This window comes from Crocodylus siamensis, chromosome 5 (genome assembly GCF_052110815.1).
Source record: "Crocodylus siamensis isolate JL-2025a chromosome 5, ASM5211081v1, whole genome shotgun sequence".
NCBI classification, from domain to species: Eukaryota; Metazoa; Chordata; order Crocodylia; family Crocodylidae; genus Crocodylus; species Crocodylus siamensis.
The window spans coordinates 81577612-81601982 of record NC_143399.1 but is presented as its reverse complement, the minus strand read 5'-3'; the positions used below and the strand labels follow the sequence as shown (position 1 = coordinate 81601982).

The 24371-nt window shown below is 49.2% G+C and overlaps 1 protein-coding gene and 1 long non-coding RNA gene across 5 annotated transcripts in view; one reads left to right on the top strand and one right to left on the bottom strand.

Annotated features, from left to right (window-relative positions):
- Positions 1-23534, bottom strand: LOC149864362 (uncharacterized). The gene is made up of 3 exons (XR_016442644.1): positions 21493-23534; positions 14468-14553; positions 1-14385 (listed from the first exon to the last, which is right to left on the bottom strand). It is a non-coding gene; the product is annotated as an uncharacterized LOC149864362 (long non-coding RNA).
- LOC149864361 (scavenger receptor cysteine-rich domain-containing protein DMBT1-like) overlaps positions 1-24371 on the top strand; it is a 98613-nt gene that overhangs the window by 4646 nt on the left and 69596 nt on the right. The window lies entirely within an intron of this gene.

Genomic DNA, 24371 nt, shown 5'->3' with positions numbered 1-24371 from the left:
GTAGAGAAGTGATAATTCCCCTCTATGTGGCATTGGTGAGGCTGCAGATGGAGTACTGCATCCAGTTTTGGGTGCTGCACTTCAAGAAGGATGTGGACAACCTTGAGAGGGTTTGGAGAAGGGCTACTCATATGGTTGAGGGCCTGCAGGTAAGACCCTATGAAGACAGACTGAGGGACCTGAATCTCTTCAGCCTCCGCAAGAGAAGGCTGGCAGGCAATCTTGTGGCTGCTTACAAACTCATCAGGGGGGTCAGCAGGGAATAGGGGACACTCTGTTTACTAGGGCGCCCCTTGGGGTTACCAAAAATAATTCATAGTTTCATAGTGACCACAAACTGAAGAAGAATAGATTTAGATTGGACATAAGGAAGAAATTCTTTATGGTAAGGGTTTCCAAAATATGGAATGGGCTTCCAAGGGAGGTGGTGCTTTCCCCCACCTTGGAGGTGTTCAAGAGGAGGTTAGACAAGCATCTGGCTGGGGTTACTTAACTCCAGCACTCTTTCCTGCCTGGAGCAGGGGGTTGGACCCAATGATCTACCAGGTCCCTTCCGACTCTAGAAATCTATGAATCTGTGAATCTATGAATCGAGAATGGAGCACTGGCCTTCAAACAGCAATGCATGGCATAAGCAATGAAGAAACGTGTGGCCAAGAAAATGAAAACCTCTCGTATCCAGTACTCATCACTTTCCTGCCCCTGCTGCAGCAGTGTTCAAAGCAAAGATCGGGCTTATAAATCATCTATGTACCCACCCAACATAGCCTCCACCCTCCTCCTTTTGCTTTCCTCTCTTTTTTTTCCTTTTTTCTCCTTTTTTCTCTCTCCCTGTTTCTTTCCCACTTCTTTTCTCTCTTCTTCTTCCACCCCCCTTCTGCTGGATACAGTCGTCTCCACCCATGAAGGACAAACAAGAATTTAGTACTTGTATCAAGTATTAAATAAAATGCATAGTAACCAGAGTTACTGTTCAGTTGTGGTGGCGAATGCCTTTTAAGTGATGCTACTGCTCAGTAGCCTAATAATACTGCACAGTAGCATATTAACACTGTTGGCGCTGTGACATGATACGGCTCAGTATTATTTGGCTGCTGCACAGTTAACAACTTGTGTAGACGCACCCACTATGAGTCTGAAGTGATCCCAGGGCTTATTGCAGTGTTTGTGCTGGGAGCAAACCAGTCTAAGGAAAGAAATTATGGGAAGGCTTTCCACACATTTGGTGCTGACCCCTTTGTTGCAGTGCGGTGTAGGGAAGGGGGCTTGCTTTGATGGAAGAGGTGTGTGTAGCACAACATGAGACTCTGCTATCTTAGATTCCTCTAACTTCCCCCGTCCCACCGTATCACAATGAGGTAGTGTGTGGAATCTAAATTCCACTGGCTAGATTGGGTGTCAGATGGAGCCTGACACCCAACAGATAGAGAACAGAAACCTGGAGTGATGTTGCCAAGAGTCTGGCTGTTAATCCCCATTGTTCTGAATGTTTTTTACCTCAGGTGGTTCTCCCTGAAGCTGTAACACCTGTCAAAGATGTGATCAGACGTGGAATGCTTCCTTGCTTCCTGTCCTACACAGACTACATTCATTTGCTTTCTATGTCTCAGTATATTTGTTCCATCCCCAAAGTGGCTGCAACTCAGGGGTGGGAAGTGAGCTCAAGACATGCAGTCACTGTACACTAAAGCTAGTTTGGCTTGCCAGTGGAAGGTGCTGCCTTCCCATAATTTCTTTCTTTGGGCTGGTTGCAGACACAGGGATTCCAGATCCAGGTCCACTCTGACTGGCAGATGGCCTGAATCGCTGTGCAGGGAGAGTTGAGGTGCTTCATAATGATCAGAAGGGAACTGTGTTCAGTGACCACTGGGACTTACATGATATTGAAGTGGTATGCAGACAGCTGGACCATCGGGCAGCAATAACAGCACTAGGTAGAGCTAAATTTGGGTGAGGATCTGATCATAACGGGCTAGATGATGTTAATTGTACCATACAGTGTGATCCAATGTCTGCAATTCAAGGAGTGGAGTGCAGAATCAGTAATTGGTGATGTCATGTCAGAGCCCCAGGGTGATGCTAGGAGGAGCTGTGCTACAAGGGTCACAGTGAGAAAAAGAGGCTTTCTGCCATCTCTGCTCCCTCTAAACTGTGCACCAAACAACAATATAGTACAGTTCTCAGGCCATTGATCCCATTGGACAAATACAATGTCAGATGGAGCCTGCAGTCTCTCACAGGAACTACTTCTTTTGGGGCTCCCTATCAAGCCCGTAGCTCCCAGTTCCATTGTTCTGACCACTGTGACTTTTAGGTATTAGTCCAGAATGTTAACATCCTCTGTGGCTGTGATTGGATCCAGGACCCTCCCACACTTTCTGTATAGGTTGCTGACCCAGATTTCCTTGCCTGCCTCACCTGCCTATTACTACCCCAGGGCTGGCTGCATGGAGCAGTGGGGAGGGAGTTCTTGACCATGCAGTTGTTGTTACACATGTAATTCTTCAGCATCACTAATACAGATTTTTCCCTGCGGTTTTCCTTCTGTGTGTTTGCAGGTGCAGCTGTTTCTGTACAAGATAAATTCTGTGTAATGGATGGCCCAGATCATTGTTCTGGGTGTGTCAAAGTGTTTTATACCTGGGGCATTGTTTGTACTGATGGCTGGGACTTAGAAGAGGCCCAGGTGGTATACAGGCAGCTGGGGTGTTGGAAAGCCATATCAGCACTGCATAAGACTCACTTTGGACAAGGATCTGACCCTATCTGGCTGAGTGATGTTAACTGCAAAGGGTCAGAAGCTTCCCTCTTTGAATGCAAAATGAAGTCTTGTGGAAAAAATACCTGTAACCATGGAGAAGATAGTAGTGTTGTGGGCTCAGGTAATCCCCATTCATCCCCATGCTCGGGGATATGCAAGGAACTGGGTTGGGGTCCTTGAACAACAGACCAATTTTTCCTCTGTGAGTCTAAAATGACTGCAGGGACCCAGGTCAGTACAAGGGTCTGTGCTGCAGGCATAAGAGTGGCAGCCACATCAGGTGCTGACCCACTTGTTGTAGTGTCATGCAGGCAAGTGGGCTTGCACTGATGGGAGATATGTGTAGCACGGCGTGCAACCCTCTGCCACCTCTGGAACACACCTGTCAGATCTATGATTGGACATACCTTCTTGTCTCCTATCCTATACAGCCAACCTTTTTTTGTTTTTTGTGAGCATGTCATTAGGAAGCAGCAATAAACTGCAGAGTTTATTGCCATTTTTTGCTCCCAGGAAGCTCCTGGGCATGAGCTTTACACATGTGCCCAAACCACAGCACATTGATCTAGGTTGCAGCAGCCCTAGCTGGCAGGGGCCCTGGGTGTCATCCTGCCAGCCCGGGGCTACTCCAACTGGTCTAACTGTGCTTCGGGGGGGCTGGCTGGGGCATGAGGGTACTTCATTGAGGGGCTACCTGGCAGGCAGCCCCACCACTGAAGTGCCCCAGTCAGCTGGCTTAGCAGCTACACGTGTGCTGCTGCACACAAAAAATACAAGTACTACCCTACTGCGGAGTTTATTAGTTTCATACACCTTAATAGGGGATCATGTGTAGACATGGAGATGTTTATGATGCAGTTAATTAGTCAACTGTGCAGTAAACATCTTGTGTAGATGAGCCCAACGTTTCAGTATCCTGTTCCATGTCTGAGGTGGTTGCATGTCAGGGTGGGGAGTGAACTCAAGACATATAATCACTGTGCACAGAGAGTGTTCCCTGTGAGGTTCCATGATCCCCAGCATTGCATGTGATCAGATTCAAAAGTATTACTATTTACTATTGCCCATAGTGTTTCTTCTCTGGTATGCCTGCAGGGACATCATGACAGAGACTGGCACACTCTGATTGGCAAATGGCCCAACTCACTTCATTGGGAGAGCTGAGGTGGTTTATCCACAGGTGCATCTCAAGTAGCATCCACAGGTGCATCTCAAGTAGAGCCAGGGAGGTGATCCTCCCCCTCTATGCAATGCTGGTCAGGCCACAGCTGGAGTACTGCGTCCAGTTCTGTGCGCCCCATTTCAGAAGGGACGTGGACAACATTGAAAAGGCCCAGAGGAGGGCCACCCGCATGATCTGGGGACTACAGGGCAGACCCTACTGTGCATGAGCCTATCGCTCGTCCGGCTGTTCGGTCCAAGTGTCCATTCTTTTTATAACCAGTCCCTTCTCTCTCCCAATCTGCGTGCGCCACGCTCACCTGCCACGACTTTGATGTTTTCCCGGTTCAGTTGGATTTCTGTGCGGCGCGTGCAAAAATGTCCAAAATTGAGACTGGTGGTCCGTGAGCTAGCTGAGGGCTCCTCCACCCCTACACCCTCGCCCGGTCCTCTGGGGTGAGCTTCCTTATTGCTCTTTCAAGCAATCTCAGTCCTACATCACCAGAGGTGTTGAGGAATAGTGTCCCCGACGTTTCTGGCCTTCGTATATGAAGTTCTGACCGTCTCCTCCACTTGGTCTGCTCCTATCCCTGTAGCCCTTCCAGGGGAAGGGTCCCGCACTGCTCCTCTGCTCTCACATAGCGGGGCCACCGCCTGGAGTCCATACGCCCTAGCAGGCACTGGGGTTCCGCTCCGCCCTTCACCCACCGGATCCTGCAGCTCCTGCACGCCCCAGTCGCCCGACTCACCGCCGGATCCCAGCCTCCTTGCCGTGCGTCCCTGCATCGCCTTACTGCTGCTGCAGAACGTCTGGGCTCCACGCTGAGTGGCGTGTATCCGCCCCTCTGCTCCCTTGCCGGCGGCTGGCGTCCACCCCAGCAGCTCCGGTCCCGCTGCTCTGCGCTGGGCGGCGTGGATCCGCATCTTCTCTCCTTTGCCGGTTGCTAGCGTCCGTCCCTGTACTTCCAGTCCCATCGCTCCCCGGTCTGGGTCTGATCCCAGGCTGTCTTTTAACCGTGCCGCCTCGTCCGGGTACCTGGATCGGGTAAGCATTCACTCCGCCCCCTGCGTCTGGGGCAAAGGGGCTTCCCGGAGCCTCCTAGTCCGGGTAACTCCCGGACACTTCCCGCCCCTCAAGACGCTACTTAGGGGTCTTGTAACCTAGCATTCCACCCCGGGCACCCTGTGGCCCTCCTCTCCACACCTGGACAGGAAGTCTGCCACCACATTTAGTTTCCCCGGTTTATATGCCAGCTGGAAGTGAAAAGGTTGGAGCACTAATGCCCACCGCATTATCCGGGCATTGTCAGTTTCGGCTGTGTGAAGCCACTTCAGAGGGACATGGTCCGTAACCAATTTACACTCTCTCCCCAGTAAATAGTATCTGAAATAGCTGACCCCCCACCGAATTGCCAGACATTCCCTTTCAATAGCGGAATACCTTGTTTCTTATTGATTCAGCTTCCAGCTGGCGTACGCCACCGGCCGTTCCAGTCCATCCACCTCTTGCGATAGCACCGCACCCAAGGCATACGCGGATGCATCCGTCTGTAAGGTAAACGGGGCAGCAAAATTGGGCGTGTGTAGTACTACCTCTTGGGACAGAGCTTTCTTTAGTTCTTCGAATGCCCTCTGTCGTTCTTCGTTCCAATCGACCATCCCTCTCCGCTGGCCCTTCGTGGCCTCCACCAGTGGCCTGGACAATTCTGCGAACTTGGGAATAAATCGCCTATAATAGCCCATTAAACCCAGGAATGCTCACATGTGCCTCTTGGTGACTGGGGGTTTATAGTTCTTAATAGCTGCAATTTTGTCCACCAGGGGACGCACCCGACCCTGCCCGACCAGGAATCCTAAATATTTTGTTTTGCGTCAGGCCAGAGCACACTTGCCCAGGTTGGCTGTCAGGCCCACCTGCCTTAGTTCCCTCAAAACGGCCCAGAGAGCCTGTGGATGCCGCTCCCACGTCTCAGTATAGATGACAATATCATCTAGGTATGCGGCCGCATACCCCTGGTATGGTGCAAGCACCCAGTCCATTGGTCTCTGAAATGTAGCCGCCGCCCCATTAAGTCCAAAGGGCATTCTCTTAAATTCAAATAGGCCCCAAGGGATACCAAAAGCTGTTTTCTGCTGGTCCTGCTGGTGTAGCGGAATTTGCCAGTAACCCTTGGACAGATCCAAAGTCGAAATAAACTGTGCTTGGCCGATGCGCTCCACTAAATCATTCACTTGCAGCATTGGAAAAGCATCAAACCGAGTGAATGTATTGAGCTTTCTAAAGTCTACGCAGAGTCTCAGAGTGCCATCCGCTCTCTCTACCAGCACTAGAGGACTGTGCCACAGACTGCGTGAGGGTGTTATAACACCTTGCTTTAACATTTCTTCCAGCTCCCTCTTAATCAGTTGGCATTTGTAATAAGGGATACGCCGCCATCTTTCGCGTACTATCTGACCTTCCCTAGTGACAATCTTATGTTCCACCCCACGCGCCTTCCCTGGCTGGTCTGAGAAAACATCTTGGAATTCTTCCACTACACCCTCCAGTTGTTGACGCTGGGCCATTTCCAGCTGTTCCCCTAACTGTACCCCGCTTTTGTTCTTTTGGCCCTGTGGAAGACCCTCTAGATCGGTCTCCCACCCCTCCCCCTCAGGGCCCAGGGACATCAGAAGGTCTTCTGGTTCGTGCCATTCCTTCAATAGATTGACATGGTAAATTTGTTTCTCCCGCCTGGCTCCGGGACGCCTCACCTCATAATCTACGGGTCCCACCCGTCTCGTGATCACAAATGGGCCTTGCCATTGCGTTAGGAATTTGCTCGTGGCATCAGGTAGTAGCACGAGTACCTTCTGCCCAACTACGAACTCCCTCACCTGCGTGGATTCATCATACCTTTCTTTCTGCTTAACTTGTGCCTGTTCCAACCTGTCCTGAGCTATATCCTGTACTGTCTGTAGCCGTTCCCTAAGATCCCGTACCAACTCATGTGCCCTCTGGCCTGGGCTAGGGTCAGCCTCCCAGCCTTCTCGCATCAGATCTAATAGGCTTTGGGGCCGGTGTCCAAAGATTAATTCGAAGGGCGAATATCCCATCGAGGCCTGAGGGGGGCATCCCTCACGGCAAATAAGAGAGGGGGAATCATTGAACTCCATTTTTTGGGCTCTTTCTGGGTACATTTTCTCAGCATGCTCTTTAGAGTGCCGTTAAACCGCTCGACTAGACCATTAGTCTGCAGATGATATACCGCCGTTCTTAAGTGACGTATACGAAGTACTTTACACAGCGCCCCCAATACGGCCGACATAAAATTGGACCCCTGATCCGTAACGATCTCCCGGGGAATCCCGAACCTAGATACCCACTGCATCAGTACCTCTGCAATTTTGGGGGCTGTAACGGTTTTCAAGGGTACTGCATCTGGAAACCTGGTCGCATAATCTATTAGAACCAATATGTACTGATGGCCTACCACCCCCTGGGGTAACGGTCCCACCACATCCAACGCTATTCTTGCAAATGGTTCCCTGATCAAGGGCATAAATATCAATGGTGCCTTCGGGGGTTTATGCGTGCTCACCCTTTGACATTCTTTACAGGTTTGGCAATACTTCTCCACATCTTCATATAAATGTGGCCAAAAACACCACCAGGTCAAACGTGCCTCGGTCTTATTCTTACTTAAGTGTCCTGCCAGTGGGTTCTTATGGGCTAGCCATAACAGCTGTTCCCGATAAACCCAGGGAATGATCAACTTGCCATTTCCTTCCCTTCAGGCCCACCCCGTCAGATCCTATACAACAGGCCGTTTCAGAGTTCTACCCTCGGGAATGTCTCACCGCGTTCGGGATGTCTTACCTGAACCCTGGCACCCGCTGCATCTATCTCCTGAAATGACTGAAGTTCCGGATCTGCCTCTTGTGCAGCCCGGAATTGGCTGGCTGGAGCCATGTCTTCTAGTGCCAGATGCCTTGGTCCATCGTCCTCGGCGCCCACCAACCCGTCTCTGATTCTGCCAATCCCCCATTGCGCCACCAGCAGGTCAAATATTTCTGGCCAGTCCCTGCCTAAGATCATTGGGTACAGGATCTCTTCCTTGAGGCCTATGGGTAGGCTCCGCTGAATGTCCTGCACCCGTACAGTCAGCAATCTCCGCTCTACATAACTCTTCTGCCTATGCAGACCCCGGAACATCGGGGCGTGTTTTCCCAGTGGATCAGAGAGGGCCGAATCAAAGACTGCACGCAGCCCATATCAACTACTGCCTGAACCGGAACCCCCTCCACCCACGCCTGAACCTGTGGTAACGGTTGTACAAGGTCTTGTCCCTGGCCGCCTATCTCACATTCCATGGACTCAACCTCCCGAGGAAGTCCTTGTCCCAGTCGCCCATCTGCCAAATCTGGCTCATTAGCTAGGCCAAATTGACTCCCTCGAGGGCAATTCCTGGCTATGTGCCCTTTCTGCCTGCAGGTAAAACAAGCTAGGTTAAGTGGGGTCTTCTTATGACCCATCTTAAAATCTATGCTCCTGTTCACCGGGGCCTCTGTCCCTTTCGCAGTTTTCACCTGCCTACGGCCGCCTTGAGCTGTGTCGAATTGTTCTGCTAGCTGCAGAGCCTCTCTCGATGACATGGGACAGTGGCATTTTACCCACCTTTGAGTATCCTCCTCGAGATCATTAATAAATTGCTCCAGGAGGATTTGATCATACACTTGCTCCTTAGACAACAGTTCTGGCCTCAGCCATTTATTCAGGAGGTCCGCCAAGCATTGCCACAGCGCACGGGGTGACTTCCTCTCCCCTGCCTTCTTTGCTCAGAAAGCTTGGCAATGTTTTTCCGGCGTGATTTCCAGCCGGTGTAATATCTGTGCTTTTACTCCATCATAGTCTAGTGCGTCCGTCCGTGACATTTTCCTATAGGCTGTTTGTGCCTGACCTATCAACAGTGTCCCCAATGGACCCGCCCATTTGGTTTTCTCAATGCCTGCCGCTAACGCTGCTCGTTCAAATATTTCCAAAAAGGCCTCTGGGTCATCCTCCTTCGTCATTTTGGGCATGCAACATTCGCTGAACCCCTTGTGCACCCATAACTGTTGCTGCAACATATGCTCTTGCAGCGTAGTCTGGCACATGGCCTGCTGCTGCTGTTGCTGTAATATCTGTACCAGCAGGCTCATGACCTGTTGCAGAGTTTCCGTGCCCACTAAACTGGCCTAATGCTCCATTGGCCCCACCAACTGGCATCAGGAAGGCCGCTGCTAGAGATTTCCCGGCCAATGCACCACTGTGAACGAGCCTATCGCTCATCCGGCTGTTCGGTCCAAGTGTCCATTCTTTTTATAACCAGTCCCTTCTCTCTCCCAATCTGCGTGCGCTGTGCTTGCCTGCCACGACTTTGATGTTTTCCTGGTTCAGTTGGATTTCTGTGCGGTGCGTGCAAAAATGTCCGAAATTGAGACTGGTGGTCCGTGAGCTAGCTGAGGGCTCCTCCACCCATACACCCTCGCTCGGTCCTCTGGGGTGAGCATCCTTATCGCTCTTTCAAGCAATCTCAGTCCTACGTCACCAGAGCTGTTGAGGAATAGTGTCCCCGACGTTTCTGGCCTTCGTATATGAAGTTCCTCCCATCTCCTCCACTCAGTCTGCTCCTATCCCTGTAGCCCTTCCAGGGGAAGGGTCCCGCGCCCCTCCTCTGCTCTCGCATAGCGGGGCCACCGCCTGGAGTCCATACGCCCTAGCAGGCACTGGGGTTCCACTCCGCCCTTCACCCACAGGATCCTGCGGCTCCTGCACGCCTCAGTCATCCGACTCACCGCCGGATCCCAGCTTCCTTGCTGTGCATCCCTGCATCGCCTTACTGCTGCTCCAGAACATCCGGGCTTCACGCTGAGTGGCGTGTATCCGCCCCTCCGCTCCCTTGCCGGCGGCTGGCATCTGCCCTGGCAGCTCCGGTCCTGCTGCTCCGCACTGGGCGGCATGGATCCGCACCTCCTTTCCTTTGCCGGTTGCTAGCATCCATCTCTGCACTTCTGGTCCCGTCACTCCCTGGTCCGGGTCTGATCCCGAGCTGTCTTTTAACTGTGCCGCCTTGTCCGGGTACCTGGATTGGGTAAGCATTCGCTCCACCCCCTGCGTCTGGGGCAAAGGGGCTTCCCGGAGCCTCCTAGTCTGGGTAACTCCCGGACACCTACATTGAAAGACTGCGGGACCTAAACCTGTTCATCCTTCACAAGAGAAGGCTGAGGGGGGACCTGTTGACTGTCTATAAACTCACTAGTGGGGATCAGAAGGGTTTAGGGGAGACACTGTTTCCCCTAGTGCCCCCTGGCAAGACAAGGAACAATGGACACAAATTATTAGAGAGTAGGTTTAGATTAGACATCTGCAAGAACTACTTCACAGTTAGGATGTCTAGGAGCTGGAACCAACTTCCTAGGGAAGTGGTGCTGGCTCCTACCCTGGAGATCTTTAAGGAGAGGCTTGATGACTACCTGGCTAGACTCATTTGAGTCCAGTCTTTTCTCCCACCCAGGTGGGGGGTTGGACTTGAAGATCTACAAGGTCCCTTCCAACCCTACTTCTATGATTCTATGATAATGATTGGTGGGGAAGTGTGTACAATGATAGCTGGTATATAAAAGATGCTGAGGTTGTTTGCAAGCAGCTGGTCTGTGGGATAGCCATAGCAAACCCAAAAGATGCTTACTTTGGATAAGGGCCTGACCTCATCTGGCTGGATGAGTTAACTGCACTGGGACAAGCTACCCTCTCTGAATGTACATTTACAGCAGAACATAACTGCTTCCATGGAGAAGATGCTGGCATGGTATGCACAGGTAACCCTCCCTCATTGTGTCACTTTGGCAGCTGAACAAAGTGGGGTTTGACTCATTCAGCTCTTCTTTTTTGCAGTTAGGGCTTATCCCAAAGGTGGTCCTTTCTCAGCATCAGTGCTGCCCTCTCTGTTACAACAAGCTGCTAGAAAGCATTGCACTGCAGCAAGAGATTTAGTAGTTGCTATGAGACAACTTTTCCATCCCTGCTCTCTTTGAACCATGTTTGATGACCATACAATGGGGCATTAATTAGCTATTCGTCCCAATGATTAGAATAGAGCCTAGAGTTTTTCTTAGGGACAATAAACCTAGGATACTTCAGCTGTCCATCCCAATGCGCTAGTCCATGTAAATCTAATTAGTCCTGAAAGTGTGTCATTTTTTTGTAGATCCAAAAATGTTCCTCAGAATTCTGGTAACATACACAAGCAGGATTTCTCTTGTGTGTCTCCTCTTCCCTTCCCTCCAGGGCTTTGCAGCCTATCAGTGGGTGAGTTTACATGTTTCTTAATGCACTTTAGGTAATGCGTATTAAATTTAGTACCTCCACTGTGAAGTACTAGAAAAATGTGCATTAGCCTATTTTAATAAGCATTAGGAAAAGTACACTTTTGCGATGCTTTAATGCACATTAAAATAAGCTAATGAGCATTAAAGCTCATGCATAGACATGTCCAGTGGAGATGAGGAAGTTCCTGACAAGTTGTGGTGGTATGTGGTATCACCAGAGGGTACCACATGTCCCAGCAGTACTACCCTTCTGATACTCAGGAATCTGTCTAAAGGGCCTATTTCTTTGGGGTATTTGCAGGCCCATCTGGTCCAGTAAAGATACAAGTTTGGGTGGTGAATGGCTGAAGTCGCTGTCCAGGGAAAGCTGAGTTGCTTCATAACAATTGGTAGAGAACCATGTGTGATAAAGGCTGAGGATTAGAAGATGCTGTAGCTAGGCTGTGCGGCAGCATTATAAGCTCCACGTGGGACTAAGTATGGAGAAGGATTTATCCCAGTCTGGCTGGATGAAGTGAACTGCTCAGGGAAAGAAAAAGCCCTTTATCAGTAAAGTCCAAGTCTTGGGGACTCAATGACTGTGACAATGGAATGGATGCCAGTGTTGCATGCACAAGTATGAATCATGCTTCAGGGGATGATGAATGCTGCAAATAGCAGGTTGGGAAGCTTCCAGCATACATCCTGCTTTCCCAGCAGATGCCACCTCCTAGTTGCAGCACTAGGGACCTTTACTGCAGGGGCAGAGGCTGGTTACAGTAGGAGAGCACTAGAACTGTGCGAAACAGCACCATTTCAATGGTACAATGTTTAGTTTCAAGTTTCACGTCATTTTGAAACCACTATTCTGTTTCATTTTGTCAAAACTGTTTTGCTATGTCGACACTGTTTTGACATTTCACCTATAGGCTATAATGGGGAACTACGAATTTCCTATAACTTTGTTAGTCTTGCCTGATTCAGATGGAACTTACAGGGATGGTAGTTCCTTCTGAGGCCATGTTTCAAGGACGTAGATGCAGGAGTTTCTGGAAAACCGCACCTCAAATTCTTGAAAGCAAAACTTGTGTTGTGTGTGTTAAGGCACAGCAGGGTGAAAACTGCAGGCATGGTAGCTCCTGCTGAGGCCACAAAGTCTACCAAGTTTCAAGGAGATAGGTGCAGGGGTTTCTGAGAAACTGCACCTGAGGCTGCCGACAAGCAAAACTTGTGACATGGGTGACACTGTGAGTTAAGGCACAGCAAGGTGAAAACTGCAGAGATGGTAGCCCCTGCTGAGGCCATGAAGCCTGCACGCTTTCCAAGAGAGAGGTGCAGGGGTTTCCGGGAAACTGCACCTCAGGCAGCTGGCAAGCAAAACTTGTGATGTGTGACTGTGTGTGCATTAAGACACGGGGGTGAAAACTGCAGGCATGATTGCCCCTGATAAAGCCATAAAGCCTGCTGGGTTTCAAGGAGACAGGTGCCAGGGTTTCTGGGAAACTGCACCTCAGGCTGCAGACAAGCAAATTTGTGACATGGGTGACAGAAAGCACGACAGGTCAAACAGTGTTGCCTTTTATGCTGTTTTTCCAGCCCTCCCCCAGAGCGCTGGGCTTGGAAGGAACCTCAGGTAAGGATCAGTCACTGGCCAGCTACACAGTCAATATGAGAGCAGTCCTGCCTCCCCACCCCCACCCCCCTACCTTTCTGTTTCCCTGCAGCAGCCCTGCCTGAGTTTCAAAACTTTAAACGTTTTGAAACATTTTGACTACTCTCCTTTCGTTTTGAGGCTGTTTTGAAGTGCTTCATTTTGTTTTCGCTCTTTCGAGCTTGAAACAAGTTGAAACAGCATCGAAACAAAACAGCCAGTGAAATTTCACACAGCCCTAGAGAGCGCTCCCTTTCCTCAGTATTGGCCCCACCCCCTTTAGTCAAGGCTATATTTCTATGTTTCACATGAGAAAGTGTGGGGCTCAGGAGGGTGCATTCACAGTCATAAATACCCACAGTGTACTGAGTGCAGGTACAAGGATGGGTACAACAGAGATGTGTTGCAGCTCTGAGAAGCCTTCTCTCATGCCAGCTTACTCTGATCCCCCTTCCCCTCTACAATAAAAGGAAATATTGTATAAAGGTGGACCCTGCTGCCTAGATATAGTGTCAGAATCTGCAGCTGCCAACTGGGTCACATTGCTCAATAATTACTTTGGCTTTGTCTTTACAAAAAGGAGAAAAAAATCCAAGGGGAAGTACTAAAGATCATGAATGGAAAGAACACGTCAGAGAGCTTTAGACAAATTTAAGTCAACTGGGCCTCATGAAATTCGTCTGAGATTGCCAAAGGAATTGGCTGAGGAAACCTCAGAGCCACTGACAATAATATTTGCAAAGCCATGCATGACAGGACACTTGAGGCAATTTCACCCCATGATGGTGGCAGCACCACCACTACCACCACCACCACCACACTGGCAGGTTCTTGTGGCACTCTGGTTCAGAAACACTGGTCTAATTAAAAGATAGTAAGTCATGTAAATGTTGCTTCCTCAACCTGCCCTATTGTCGTCAGGAAATACAGCAGAGATTTTGAAGGCATTAAGATAAAGGTTGAAATGGTACCTAGCAGCTGTGGGGACAGAAGACAAGTATTGAGGAATACTGCATGCCAAAAAAGAATGTGACCCTTGAAAGACACAGATTTTTAATGTGAAAATAAACAACAGGAGAAAATATAAATCAATGTTACTGAACCAAAGAGACTAAGAATTGTGTTTTGGGGAACTTTACAGTCTCCCTGATTATAGATTGGATCATCTGTGGCATTGCAGAAACTGCATTACAAAAAAAGGCTATTGCATGAGGGAAACTTGTCCCTAGAAAAAAGACTACCTAGATTTTCAGGGCAGCAGCAACTGTGAGGATCCCGGCTGCAGAGCTGAATGCACCAAAAGACACTGTGCATGTATTAGGTATGAAAGAAGGCAGGCAAAGAAAGCCAGGGAGGATTTTTCCATTGGCAAGGAGACTGGCTTTCAGAAAATGTGGAAGGCAACATGGCCCCAGACATCATGCTGAATTTGTAAAGCACTGTTATAACTGTAACAAGAGGATCCATTTTGTTAAGTGCTGCAGTTCTGAAACACAAAAACAAGGTTTGTCAATGGAGTTAGCTCTCTTGAGTCAACATAACCCAGTTCTAACAAGGAGAGAAATTACCTGTTGTATCAACTTGAGGAATTTTCCATGCCTGAAAACCTGTCAGCTAGGGTTGGGTGTTGTTACAATCTGGCCTTGTCCCAAGCCTGTTTGGAGTAAAACTATATTTTAGGTTCCGTGTACTCCTAAGCCAACAGGCCCAGACTGAGTCTAAGCTCTGGTCCTCCAGTTCTCAGACACAAAGATCTGGTTTGAGCCCTTGGGGTCTAGGATGCTTCAGTCCAGGTACCCTAGTCCTGGGACCAGAGTCTCAGGGCACTTGTACACATTAAGATTTGACCATATACATGTGATGAAGAGTGACAAAAAAAATCATTTGTCTAGCATAATGGTGTCACCATGTATATGTGTACTTTTTTGTGTCAAATTTTGTTTGAGCACAGCAACTTAGACCACCTCCAATGTATTTTAGTTTGATAGTGGCAAATTGTTCTAGGAAGACTAGTTTTATCATGGCAAATTTGTCATGAGTACATGTGTCATACAGCTAAATACACCACTTTACTTGTTCTGACAGCCCTCGGCCATCACGTGCCACTTCAGTTCAGTGGTAAATTCGCAGTTCAGTTGTCAGCTGTCTTGTGTAATTAATGCCTTTTTACAGCAGGTGTTGCTGCAGAGCTCAACACAGGAGCTGGACATCGATTAATGCTCTGCCTACAGATCATTCCTTGTTCCTTAATAAGTTAATTAATTTAATTAAAAGTTATTTTTGTAGTGAAACCTGTTTCTGTTAGCAGACTCAAAATTTACTCTACTTACAGCTACAATGTGTGTTGGTGTCTCAAAGGTTGGGTACTTTGAACTATGCCAGGCACCCTTGAGCCCTCATTTTTTAATGGGAGCTCCTCTGCAGGAAAACAACTGGTGTAGCTTACCGAAACGCATTTACAATAGTGTCTGCTGGTGTCCAGTTTGACACTGCTGACCCTGTGTCTTAATCATTGCTCCTGACACTGAAAGACCTGTTCTTCCTCTCAACATTTCCTGGTCTAAACTACCATGCAGCACTGTTTTTATGCAGCCATTTTCCTCAGTGCTAGTAAATGGGCTTTCCCAAGTGATACAGATTCAAAACTGGTCCCTGATGTTGAGTTCCTCGAGGTACCACTGGCATCTAGTTCAACGTGGCTGACCCATGTCTTGCTTAGTCCTCCTGACAGTTTTAGACTTAGGCATCCCTCTCACTGTTTCCTAAATTCGCCTCTCTGGCCGTATCTCAAAATTAAAAATTCCCAGTACTAGATTTTCAATATTTCCCACAATCCCTGCTTTTTAAAGATGCCATCAATGGTAATATATATTGTCCACTCATCAGAATGCTTCTATACCTGAACCACGATTTAAGGCATTGTAAATTACTGTGTCTTACTTAGTACACACCCAATTTTTTTTAAGCATTCCAATTATCACAGCCACAGCTATGCCCCACACCCCAACATTGAAATTCCATGCGGTATACCATGGGATGGCCTTCATGGCTGAACCCACCCCCCCCATACAGCATACATAAACCATTTCCCCCAGCCCCTTAAGGAACAACCACATATCCCCAACAGCTCCAGGCCACAAAGTATTTGCCAATGCATACATTGATTGTAGATACAAATATGTAAAAGAATAATATAGTAAACTCTCTGGTAACTGGCACCTTACAAGCCAGCATGCTCTGTTAACCAGCATGCTGGCTTATAAGGAGAAGTGAAACCGGAAGTGCCCGCCATGGGGCACCATGCCCACCATGGGGCAAAGCAATCTGTGTTGCTAAGCCCCCACAGCCCGGGGGCATAACAGGCTGCGTGGGGCTGTGTGGCGCCCACCTCCCTGTCCTGTGGGGCCTGCAGGGCCCATGGGAGGGGCAGCAATGAGGCAGGAGGGGCAGTGATGCTGCGGAAGGAGTGGAGAGACATGGTTAATTGAGCAACTGGGGCCACTGAATTAACCGGCATATTTTGTTATCCTGCATCCCCCATTCCTGGGGGATGCTGGAAAGCAGAGCTTTTACTGTACTTTATTTTCTTCTTAAATATCCAAAATAATAACTCGCCTTGGCCCCTTTTTCTGATGCGATGGCTGTTCTGCAGGAAAAGAGAAGAGATAGTGGTTTTTCTCTTTCCCCTTACAGCAGATTTCCCCAGCAATATGTCCCCAAGCTTTCTGTGAAAATACCTATGCATTTGTTGCCGCTAAATATCCATCATCAGGAGTCTGTGTGGATGCATCTACAGTCAAGCAATGCACAGCTGGAGTGCAATTGTGAGAGACACAGCATTTAACCTGACATGTTCACACCTACACTAAGCAATTCTTTGTCTCCCGTATCACCATATCCCCAGGTCCCCCCACAACAGAACACTTACCAACAGCTCATGTTCCCATCCTTGCTGCTGGTGTTGGTGGGGCTGGTATGCTTGAGGGAAGGAGGTGGTGGGCTGGGGTAAAGCCACACCACATTGAGTGGCTGGAAAATAACCACATTGGACGGCACGATAACGACTGCTGTGGGTGGCAGGCATATCAGGAGGATACAATGGTAGAAAGGTATAGGCTGAAGCAGAACAAGAAAAGGACCCAGGGTGGGGTGGGGAAGAATCAAGGGGGGCTGACATCCTTGCCTTCTTGGCGGATTTGTTCTCCTTACCATCAAATGTATAAAGCGTATTTCTGTGAACCTGCTCACGGATCTTAAATTGGTTCAGGTTTATGCACAGCACCCCTGCTTGACCCACCCTGCCCCCAAAATAACCCTAGTGAATACTTTGGTCTGCCACCCAAAATTAATACATTTCCAGAGCATGCCACATTTGGTCTTTCAACTTTGCCCAGGCTTTGGTGGGGTATTGAACTTTCCTTGGACAGGGAACCTCAAGAACAATTAATGAACTGCAGCTTTCTGGGGGTGGTGGGACCACATATTGATCCTAGCTGTCTTAGGATCATGAAAGAAGAAATTGGACAGCAGCTCTTGGTAGGGCTTGGTTTATTTGGGTGCCAGGTATGCACCTCTCATGTCTATATGTACCATCATCGCAGCCACTGGAGACTTCTCCCTCCCTCCCATCACCCTCTTTTTACATGCAGCTCCCTCACTGATAAGAAATTTGTTGCACCCAGCAAAACATCTGTTCACCTGAACCCTGACATTTGTGTCTGCTGGGTACTGCATGGGTCAGCTTCCACACTGACAACCCATGCCTTAGTGGCTCCCAGTCTCAGAGCCAGCCACCCACCATTTTTTTCACTCACTTCTCCCTCCCACCACCCTCTTTTTACTATCATGTCCTTTAGTGTTAACAAAAGGGTGGCACTCAGCAACACACTTATTCACCCAAACCCTGCGCTCATAGTCCGGCGGGTCCTTTGTGGCTCCAGTGCCATGCTGGCTATCCAAATTTTCATAGGGGTCCCACTCAAAGCCACAGCCTAGGCACCCTGTCAGTTTTTTTAGCCTCTCCTTCCCAGCACCTTTTTAAATCATGTCTGTTTTTAGTGCTAAAATTTGTTGTGCTCAGCAGTCCATCTTCCCCTTGACACTGCTCAGCCTAGCCATTCCTTGTACTGTCTTCTCATCTCTCCTAGCCAGGACCATCTTGACCCAGCCTGCCCCAAGAATGACCCCAGTCAACACCACATGCTGGTGCCAAACCCAGATACTTTCCATACCCCTCTGTCTGGTTGTGCAAGTTTTCACAGGCATACAGTGGCAATGTTGGGAGGTAGGGAAATGTTCCTGAGCTCCTTAGGGTGCACCTGGCTTTTTCCAAGCAGGTTGCTCATCACTGAGAAATGAGGTTTGCTCAGCGTTAGGCATTTGCCCGTGCCCGTGGTAACTGCTGCTGTGTACAAAACCTCAACTGTTGCCATGGAGCCATGCTCAGAGCTGTGCAGCCGGTGGCAGCAGTGCAGTATGGTGCGGCCAGCGGCACGGTGCAGCATGGTGCAGCACGGCACAGGGTGGTGGTGGAGAATGCTGCATGCTCCCTGGCCACCACCACACTGCTGCTGCTGCTGTCAGCGGCCAGCTGCACAGCTCTGGGCATGGCTCCGCAGCAGCAGTGGGAGGTTTTGTAGGCAGCAGCTATTACCGCTGGCATGGCCCTCCAGGTAAGTGGCAGCAGCTGCCACATGCGAGGCCCCAACCCCCCCAGCCACCATTCCTTGCTGTGGCTGCAAAGCCAGCCATGGAGCTGTGATCTGGCTGCATGCAAACCTCCCTTTCCCCCTCCCCTGCACATGGCGGGCACCACCACACTGCACCCTGCATCGCTTGCCTGCAAAGCCCCCTGCAGAGGGGCACTCCTGCCCTCACCCCTGGCCCTACTCCCAGCTGTGGTGTGCCACCTGGGGCTGGCAGCACCCCCAGCTCCCTCAGGCCCCAACCATTTTCCCCAGCCCTGCCCCACAGGCACACTTACCTCTAGGCTTCTGGGGCGAAGGGCAAGTCTAAGCCTAGCCTTGGCTGCCTCAGAGTCTTAGGACCCGCCTTTCTCCCTCTCCCTCCAGGCAGGGCTGAGGCTTTCCCACCCTTTCTGCAATTGGCTCTTGCAGGCTGGAGCTGTGCAAGCCTGCAAGAACTCTTTCCAAAAATGGAAAATCCACAGATTTCTCTGCTAAAAAGGGAAATCCGCGTTGTCTCTAATAAAAACAGGGAATTTGTGGTTTTCTCCATTTTTCCATGGGAAACAGAAAGTCTAGATCCCTGATGATCAGAGACTTGCAGGGCAAGCCATATGAGGAAAGACTGAAGGATCTGGAACACTCCAGCCTGAAAAAGAGAAGGCTGAGTGGAGACTTGGTAGCAGCTTACTGCTACATCAGAAGCGTACACCAAAGGCTCGGTGAACAACTGTTCACCAGGTCATCCTTGGGGAAAACTAGGAGTAATTGTCACAAACTCCTCAAATACTGTTTCAGGCCCAAAATTATGAAAAACTACTTCATAGCTAGGGTATCCAGACTGTGGAATAAGCTCCCTCCAGAGGTGGTGCAATCACCTACCCTGGAAGTCTTCAAGACAAGACTGGACCATCACTTGGCTGGGCTCACCTAACCCCAGTTGTCTTTTCTGCTTGGTGCAGGGGGCTGAACCCGATGATCTTCCAAGGTCCCTTCTGGCCTTACAATCTATGAATCCACCATTGCTGAAAAATGGGGTTCATTCTGCATTAGGCATTCTCACTTGGTCTTCAACTTTTGGGTCCCCAGCATTCCCCCAATCCTAGAGTTGCCCACAGGCAAAGCAAGCCTTAATGGTTCCCCTTGACACTGCCCAACCTAGCCATTCCTTGCACTGTCTCTTCATTTATCCTGTCTAGGACTGTCTTGACCCAGCCCGCCCCAAGAATGACCCCAGTCAATACTGTGTTCTGGTGCCAAACCTGCATATCTCACACTGCAATAATAATTAGTGTTTTTACAGGATGTGTTGTAGATTTTATTTACTTTTGTTCATTTCCAGTTCTGATTGCAACATCCCTGCTGAGGACTGTTAGGTGGACAAACAAGGCAGCCTATGCAAGAACAGATCAGCTGGTGAAAAGCCTTAATGAATGCGCAAACTGGATTAAAAAACTGATCAGACAGGTTCGACAGTTTGTGGGCAGTGTTACAGGGGTCATTTGCAAGAGCAGCCACAAGGAGACGTACAGAAAATTGCAATGATCATCAAGTTCTGGCCTTAAAGGGGTGGACCTGCCTTCTGGTGACAGGGCTAGGGTTCCCTGTTACAGGGACATTGAAAGTACAGCTAAGCAGCTAGTGGCTGTTCAATAAAGAAATGCTTGTACTGTTTCCCTGTTGCCTACCTTTGTGCACTGGGGGTGCTAACAGGGAACATGGGGGTGGGGAGCAGGGCTGACTAGGCTACTGTATACTTTCCTTTTTTATGAATTAACCAGCAAAGGAAAGCATTGCAAATTTATTCTTATAGTTTATTGAAGTGTCAGCTAAATGAACCATAAGAGAAGAGATACTAACAGCTAGAAAGACATATCCATAAATTACCCCTGCCCAGGACCTTCCCCACCTTGCACCCTGTGGCATGAGCTCATTCAGCATCTTCCTATGGATGAGACCTAAAAGAAGTAATGCTACTCAGAGCTCATAACCAAAGCTGATAACAGCAGATGAGACAGCATTCCCTCCCACCCCTAGAGAGACTCACTTCACCCATTGTCAGAAGTTTTTGTTTTGATTTCCTATGTAAGATACTCACATTCTCTATAGAATAATAAGAACTGCTAAAGACACCATTCCTAATTTCCACTGACTGTTGACCTTCACTAAAACTTTCCACTGATTCTTTGGTCAATTCACTCTTTAAGCATGTGAATCTGATGCCCATGAGTGGACCACCCCATCCCTGCTCTGTATCTCCCCCCCGCCCACCTTCATCCCTAAAGCATAATGGCGCTCTCCTATGGTTAGAGGAGGCACACCTGTCATTTTCAACTGAAGGCCCTTTCCCTGTCAATCTGTCAAGATGCTTAAGCAGTTCCTGTCTAAACTTTATTGCCAAAGGTCCTCTATGCTCATCACCCAGATGGAAATCTTTAGCTATCTCTACGAATTCTTTTGTGCTGGTCATGAGGTTTTCAAGATTGGCATCTTCCCTGTGTTCCAGACTTCCAAAGACCTGGTGCATGTCATCACCCAAGCAATTAGCACTCGTAGATAGATTTTGGCATGAGGTCACCAGTAGCTCCAGCATGCCTTCCCTTGACTGTCACTGGCAGTGGCAGTACTCATGCATTTGCTCAGCTTCATTGCATGCCAGTGTACAATTTTCAGCCGTGTATGCCACAACTGTATTGGTAGGGGTAGCTTGCAAGAAGGTAAAAGAAAAAACAGACCTCATAAATCTTAGCGCCAAAGGCTCCCTTCCCCCTCACACACTCAATCATTGCATGTGAGACTGAGAACAAAGATGGAACATAGTTCACTCTTACAGTCACCCCCAGCCTCAGTGCCATACTACAGTGCAAGGAAATTTTTTTGCCCGTTCCTTCCTTTCACTTATTACTTACAAGTCAGTGTTCGCATTTCTTGGGGCATCTTCTGCACAGAACAGACTGAACTGCCTTGCAAGCTTAAAGCTTCCTGGGTTAGGTTAACAGTGGAGTCTGAGACATCCTCTTCCTCCTCCTCCTCTCTCATACTGAGGAAACTTTATGGGGAGACTGCAGTCAAGTTCAAGTTTCATTCTTGATCCAGGTTCTCCATGTCCTGTGGCTTCTCAGACTGCAGTCAACTGGGACTGTTTTTGTGAAGTTTTAGCACTGGCTACCACACATCCCACTCTGTTGTCAGGACAGCCCATATATTGGCACTGGGCTGGTGGCTCTGCAGCTGTCTCCAGCACACCTGTCATGCTGAATGACTGCAGGCAAGCACCTCCAGCATTCTTTGTAAGAACAGCTGCCAGCTTGTCATAGAAGGGGATTACTCTGCGTACTGCTCCAGAATGAGAATTATTGTCCTTGCCTCGATGGAAAGCACATTTTAGGGACTTGATCTTACTACAACACTATTCCCAGTCACAATTGTCATCCCTTTCCTTAATTTGCTCAGCAATGGATTCATACACTGGCTTAGGCAAGTGAGGAATGATGATTGAGACACTGGTTGCAGCAGTGCCTGATGCTTTATGACCTGGTCTCAGCATATGTATCCTACGTGCCAAAACCTCTTTACCTCATATAAAGTTATGCATAGTTATACATGTGTCATCTGTGCCTTCAGCAGACATTTTTTCGAGTTTTGTCTTTTGTGAGTCAAGGCAGTGCCATTGATAACCGTCATAGTCTGACACCAGTTGTCATGTTGATTGTCCAGAATGGTTCTAAAGACTCGCTGCTGGTAAAACCAGAATTTTAATTTGAGCTTAATTGAAATCCATTGCTGTTTGGTCAACAATTGGCCCATTCCCCTAGCTCTCCTGCAGGACCTGTTTCGCCATGCTGTGCATAACTTTGAGTGTTCTAATAGTACCTATTGGTGCGTGAAGGGATGTGTGCTTCCATTGAGCTAACCTATTTTATATTTGGAGATAGGACCTGAATCTTACCTTCTGGGTGCCCTGACAGTTAGGTGGGTAAGGGCATGCAACAGTGTGAATGGGGTACACTGACCCCAGGAGCAGGGCTGAGCTCATATATGCTGCCCAAGCAACAGAGCAAGACTGTGTTCTTCAAGGTCAATGACTGGGATTGCCAGATGAAACCTTGTAGCTAGACCCATCAGAATTCAGGCACCCAAATCTTGAATGCTGGGTGCACCAAAAGTTAGGTGGGGAAGGCATGACACAGTGTGAGTGGGGTACACTAACCCTGGGAGCAGGAGTGGGCTCATATGCTGCCCAAGCAACAGAGCCAAGCTGTCTTATTTTGGGGGGTGAATGGGTCGATCTGGGGTGTGAAGCTTTTGATCCAAGCACCAAAACAAGTTGGTGATGGCTGGGTTACTTTGGAACCTTGGGAGTAATGATATGATGTGCAGCTCTCATACCTAGATATGATAATGGCACCTATTGTTAAATTTTGAGCTGTGACCTGAGACCAACTCTAGCAAAATGCCCCAGAATTCAGGGTGTCAGGTGTTCCAGTGAGCACAAACAAACCATCAGTGGTGAGTGTGTTGCATGTAAAAAGGGGGATCCTGGCTAGTGGAGAAAAGTACAAAACTGATGAGAGGGATATTGTTGTTCCTAGCCAAGTTATAGGGCTGACCTGTCAAAGGGAAGTTCTACAGTTTATCACCAGGGATCTGGGTTTTCTGTTTTCCACAGAAAAACAGAGTAAAATGCAAATTTTCCTGCTTACTGGAGTAAAACATGCATTTTTCATTTTAGCAGAGAAACTTATGGATTTTGCCACTTTGCAATGAGCCCTCTGCAGGCTGGCAGAGCTCCAGCCTGCAAGAGCTAGGAGGGAACAGGAGGAGGGTGGTCAGGCAGGGGGTGCCATGTGCATGTATATGCACATAGCTGCCAGACAGCCTAGAGAGTAGCTCCCACAGGTAAGTGGCAGGGTGGGATTGAGGCCCCCATAGGGGGCAGGTAGGGAGTTGGACAGGGTAGGGCTGGGGCTGGGGCTGGGGCTGGGGCTGGGGCTGGGGCTGCTGCTGCTGCCCAGCCAGGCAGTGTATGAGACTTGGGGCCTGAGGCCCAGGGCCACTATTTGCAGCTGCAGGGCTCAATCAGGGAGTGGGATAGGGCCACTCAGGGGGCAGGGGTGTGGCTAGCTCCCCAACACTGGGTGTACTCCCAGAGGTAGGGGAGTGCTCATGGGGTGGGGGCAGGCTGCTCACTGCAGGCTCGGGCTCACACCCTGCTGCCCACTTCTGGGACTTCCGAAACCTGGTGGGTGTGACCTGGCACTGCAGCGCACAGTGGGGCCATGAAGGAAACCTGCTTGCAGCTGTGAGCTCTATGCCCCCCTGGCAGTGTGTCCCCAGTGTACACAGCTGCAGTGAGAGCACTGGCATGGGGTTGTACCCCTTGCTGCAGTTCTGCACATAACCAGGACAGGGCAGAGCTTGCAGCAACAAGCAGCTCTTCTGTGTGGCAGCACTCTGCCCTGCAGCACTGGGCTGCCAGGCTTCAAGGGCCCAAGGAGAGCACAGCAGGGTGGGAGCTGGAGATCTGCACACAGATCTGTTACCTCTCAGCTCTGTGTTCTTGGGGAACCCTGGCACAGTATGCAGCCTGTCTGACTCACAAAGGACTCACCCCCTCCCCACCTCTGCCTGCTTAGAGGAAGGACTTACAAAAGACAATGAAGATGCAGTGGGAGACACATCTAAAGCCTTCCAGACAAGGGTGATAAGAGTGAAACAACTCCCCATGTCTCATTTGCATCCAAAATGAAACCAGATACCAACTCATTTAAATGGGAGATGGGACAAG